Below are 5,614 nucleotides of genomic sequence, written 5' to 3'. Positions count from 1 at the left end.
TTTACTTTCACAGAATCATAGAATTATTATGGTTGAAAAGGCCTTCAAGATCATTGAGCCCAACTGTAAACTCATCACCACCGTGCCAGCTAACCCACGTCTCTAAGTGCCWCATCTACACRTTTCTTGAGCACTGCCARGAACGGTGTCTCCACCACTGCCCCGGGCAGCCTGTTSCAAGGCTTCACTGCTCTTTCCATGCAGAAATTCTTCCTAATGTCCAACCTGAACCTCCCTTGGGGCAATTTGAGGCCATGTCCTCTTGTCCTATCAGYGGTTATTGTGGAGATGAGATCGACSCCTGTCTCACTACAACCTCCTTTCAGGTAGTTGTAGAGAGTGAGAAGGTCTCCCCTGAGCCCCCTCATCTCCACACTAAATAAACCGGCTCCCCCAGCAGCTCCTYGYAAGGTCTGTGCTCCAGCCCCTGCACCAGCTTCACTGCCCTTCTCTGGGCTCGCTCCAGCACCTCCATGTYCTGCCTGTAGTGAGGGCCCCAAAACTGAACACCGTGCTGGAGGGGCGGCCTCCCCAGCGCCCAGTACAGGGGGACGATCCCTTCCCTGGTCCTTGCTTGGTAAAAGTGAAGATCATACCTACAAAACTTGTAGCTCACAGGATGGTTCACTTCTGCAGGGGAAATGAATGGAAGCCCAGCAAGGACTTGCTATAAAAACCATTACCTTAGTATCTGCATTTTAGGTCAGTGTTCCTCACCACTGGCAGCTCTGTCTGCATGTGTCAAGTTAAAGGTTATAAGTGATAGTATCATGGGGACAAGTTGGGAGGTATTGCCCCTTTTCAGCTGCAAATCTATGAGTTGTAAAGCCCCATGACTATTTTTTGGAACTATATCAAAAAGACTGTAGAATTTCACTGGTTGCTGCATCAGTACCAAAACTTCAGTTGTGCCAGAGTTTAACAAAAAAATACAGAAAAAGGAAGAAAAAGAAGCTTTCATGATGCTTGCTCCTCGCACAGGACTTAGAGAAGGTTGCTATGGCTGCAATCAACCTAGTAGTGCATTGAGGTGCTCAAAATTTATTAGTTTTGAAAAATTACTTCTCAGGAATGGAAAACACCCACCTGTCATTTTTGAAAGTCAGCAGTCCTTGCTGAGAGGGAACAAGGCAGCAGCACAGCTCAGACACAGCACAGCACAGCTCCAGGCCCAGAGGGGCCGTCGTGGTYGCTGCTGGGAGCTCTGGATGGTGACTTCTCCTCGTGCTGGTCCCCCAGTGCCTTCTGAAGAAGCAGAAGTCCAAAAGCAAGGTCCTATTTGTTCCATAATTATCATTTTTCACTTACTACGTTTTACTGCTTAAAAAGATATGGCTCATGATTGTTAAGGGATTGTTCCAGTAGTGCCCACAGTGCACTGGAAAAGCTTTGCTGTGACACAGGCATGAAGTATCCCAGTCCTGGAAGTGGTGTTCACAGTCAAAGAACATTTTACTTTAAGAGATACCGGTTTGAAAAGATGATACCATATTATATGATGAAAATCGAGGGGCTGCACTTTTCTAAAAGATACATGGTACAGTTAAAAAAAAATCAAAACAGAGAATCAGATTTCCTACAGCACCATAATATTGCCTCAAAGCTAAAGGCAGATGTGATGTTTTTGTACGGCTGTCATTTGCAATAAGTCCCAGCTTCTTTGACTCAAGGACTCCTGAGCAGAGGTCACTGTGGAATCAAGCCTAATAGTCTCTTATCTGGTATACAAACACCCACAATCACTATTAAAACTGAAAGCATTTTATAAATACATTTTTTTTCCACACTGCTTCTGTTGAATTTTACTTGCTTAGACTAAGAAGTGAAAAATTAATTAAACTTGTATTACTTCTCAGTTTTTCTGATTCTCTGGTTCCCAGTTTTTCTCTGCAGTTTAGCCCTATCAACACAGCTTTAAAGTCGTAGTGCTGTGTGGAAGGTATACTTAGCTAGAGAAGGGAAGAAAGTTGATCATATTGTTATTTAGACCATATATTATACACTAATAAGGAAGAAGTTGTATCGGTCAAAACAAAACTGCTAAGTAACTTAATAAAAGACCTGTGATACTGCCTGGTAACCCTACCACATCCACACACAGAAATCCGAAGTTTCATGCTTGGTGAGGAGCAAAATAAATCAATTTAGTAGAAGAGTATAAATCTTGAATGAGCCTTCCTCATGCCCAGAGAAGTTGTTAGCATGAATGAAAATAGAACCAGTGTGGATGCAGAATAACCCAGCAATTCTCTTTATTCAGCTATTACCGATAATATGGTCACTCAATCAGAATCTAATATGAGGGGGAAAAAAATGAAGGTCACTCGTCCTAATTGATTTTGCATTTGTAATTGCCCTGGAAAGCCCGTTCACATCAAACTGGAGTTTCATCAGATTGTAGGGGGTTGAGTCTGAAAAGAGAAATGTGTGACCCCATTTTTACCTTCATACGTGGACTTAAAAAAAAAGGTATAGCTTCAGAGAAGGGACGTACAGCATGGTTTGCTGGCAGGGGGTGATGAGAGGAAGTCTTTCTCTGATTCAGTACTGTTGTGGTAACTATGTAATAGAGCACCTAGGTGCTGAATTGGGAAACTGCCTACGTCTTAAGTGGAGAGGAGTTTCTCCAGAACATGATTCAACACAGCCCGGTGCAGGGCTGCTGCCATGACTCACACTGAGGGAAACATCTCACTCTTAATTAACTATAATGGGGGAACCTGGACTCTAAACTTAAGACCTAAATTAAGTACCTAAAACTAAGCAGTGTGAAAGTACTTGTGGTTGCTCAGTTAGGCATTTAATATTATTAAATATAAAAAGGAATATTKGAAATGAGACATGAAAAAAATAATTGCATGTGTTTTTATGCTAATATTGGGCTTTACAGGTGCAGATAATATGTATGCTAAGACAGGAATAAGGAAAAATCTCAGCTGCTTTGTTTGAGTTCCTTTATTTTTCCAACATTGTGCATGTAGATAAGATATAGTAAATAGTTTATGAGCACATTGGTGGCAGTATATAGCTAAAAGGGAAATAGAAAAAGGGAAAAAATTCAGCACAAACATGAGATTCTACATTTTTGCTTTGCAAGGCAATTCACTTGTGTGTTTTGCAAGGTGTGAATTAATTGCCTATGTAAAATGACTTGATAACTGAAAGTGAGGTCCATTAGCTACCTGTTCCCTATATTGGTTTATAAAGGTTGTTTCCATTTCACGCCACTCACCAGGAGCTTTTCTAATCTTCAGATATTTGCTTTTACGTTATTAATGACAGAATTTTCCTGATTATGGCGTAGTCCAATTAGAGCATTTTATTGCATTTCCAAACTGGAGTTTTCAACTTTTCTGATGGAACTCCAAACTGGAGTTTCATCTTTTCAACTTTTTTTTTTTCCCCATGCCTTTTTGGCCTGCTTTTAACATTGATACTGCAGAAAAATATCCCTTATTGTTGTATATTGTTAATAAGCATGTAGTACACAGCACGTTCTCTTTCTGGCACTATGCCTATTCAATATGTTCCGCAGGCAGCTGTTTCCTTAGATTGTCCTGTTCCTTCTTGTAGCTTTAAGCTTATGTAACTAGRATATATGGTGTTTTTATAGCTTGCTTTCCCTCTTCAGAAATTAATCTCAGTCAGTCAGTCTACCTGCATTCGCCTAAAAGTTTGTTTCTGTCATGCTTGTCACCTGGTTCCAACACACAAGGCCCAAAATGCACCTATGTGCCCGGCTGCTCTTGCCTCAGAGCACAGGGCAAGTTTTGTCACCATGTTCTCATCTGCTCTGGTTTATTTGTGCTTCTCTCATGCTTCTTGAAAGCGGAGACGGCTCTCACACAGATTCAGTGGCCAAAAGCCCGGAGTACGTGAGCCAAATACACAAGCAGCTTATTAAAGAACTGCTGCCCAAACATGGAAAGCAGAAGCGACCAAGATGTGTGCTTGTTCTCTGAAGATCACAAACAAATCAGAAAACTAAAACAATTACAGGAACAGAAATGTGTGCCACAGAGCAACAGCCACACAGTATTTGAATACTAGACCCTAACAAAGACCTTAGGTGCCTGTAAGAGGAAATAGGCAGACACTTGGTCAAGAAAATGTGCAGAATGTTTTCTCTGGGGTACAGCACAATCTAGTGCAAAAGGTCACAGACAAGGATTTTTCTTTATATGGGGTTAGATGGAAGCAGAGATGGAAGAAATATGAATATGGAACAGAACGCTCTTCCAGGGAAACAAAACATGCCCATGAGTGGGAATTCCTAAAAATTGAGATATTTGCATCTAATTACAACTCAAAGTTTTTGGATGTTGCTACGTCCCCTTGTTTTGCCAAAACTTTTAAAAGGCTGCCTTGTGTGTCTAAAGTAGCTCAACAAAGCAGACGTTCCTCTATTCAATTAAATAACTATACTCCCAGGCAAATTGCAACCAAAACATCACTGAAAAGCTTTTTTTTTTTTTTTTTTTTTTCCATTTAATAATATGATTGTATCATTCTACATTTTCAGCTTTTTGTAACATATTGTAAAAATCATGTGATTTCTCCATGATCAGGCTCCTAGAAAGGCCTTTATACGAAGCACTTCTCCCCTTTCTTCTTTATGTCCTTTTGATGATTTCCAGTGCCAACATTTTTATTAACTACATTGTGAAGGGTATTTACTTTGGCAACTGAGAAGAAAAATAGAGGGGACAACAGAAACAGGACAGAAAGAGCAACCCTGGAGAAGTACAGAAACTAAGGCAAAGAACTGTTGATGTCTGATATGTGATGTAAGACTTTTGATACAAAGTTCCAAAAAAAAAAGTTGATTTCCCAATTTTATCAGATTGCTTTTATGTTTTGTGAAAAGCTACTTGCACTTAAAAGAGGCAACAAAATAATGCTTTGTAGTCTGTGCTTTATAAAAAAATGAAATAGAGCTGTATTATAGCTCAGAGATTGCAGCATCTTGCTACAAAGATTTACGAACGTTTTAAAACTGGTAGGGATTTCCTCTAGGGATTGCCAAATAACTGTTTGATAAAATTAAAATGCTCATCTGAATAATCTTTTAATAAGAAACTGTTTCTGAATGAATGTAATCAGAGACATTTCAGTAGAATTCTCAATGAAACTTATTAAAAATCATTGGTGTCGTTGCAGTCAGGAGGTAAAAATACTTTAATGCCCCAGTTCTGATATATTTTTAGCAGGAAAAACTTCCAAAAAAAAACGCACACTATTTAAAACAATGCATTTCTCATGAAATGCAAGTTCATACTGGATGCTGAGAGAAACCTTGTCTTTTCATACTCAGGTTATAAAATGTTATAGAAAAATCAACAGCACTTTATAGACTCTTTTTGTCACATGCAATTCCTTATTGCTGTTCATGAGTAAGCCAGGAGTTGAGCTGTATATTACATTTTTGAATGGCATAATTACATGTCCCTTCTGTTCAACTAATTTCTTTTTTCTTACTTTGCAGGTGGTTTATGCCTGTAGGCAGTTACTAGGCTAACAGAGGATGGACTGTAAGTAATATGTAAAGTGTAAGATATTGCTTACCATTTTGCTGAAAGACGCAGAACTTTTGAGAAAAATCACCATCAGAGTT

This window comes from Nothoprocta perdicaria, unplaced genomic scaffold (genome assembly GCF_003342845.1).
Source record: "Nothoprocta perdicaria isolate Ctin4 unplaced genomic scaffold, notPer1 scaffold_45, whole genome shotgun sequence".
NCBI lineage: Eukaryota > Metazoa > Chordata > Aves > Tinamiformes > Tinamidae > Nothoprocta > Nothoprocta perdicaria.
The sequence above is the reverse complement of the archived record's forward strand: the minus strand, read 5'-3'. Positions refer to the sequence as shown.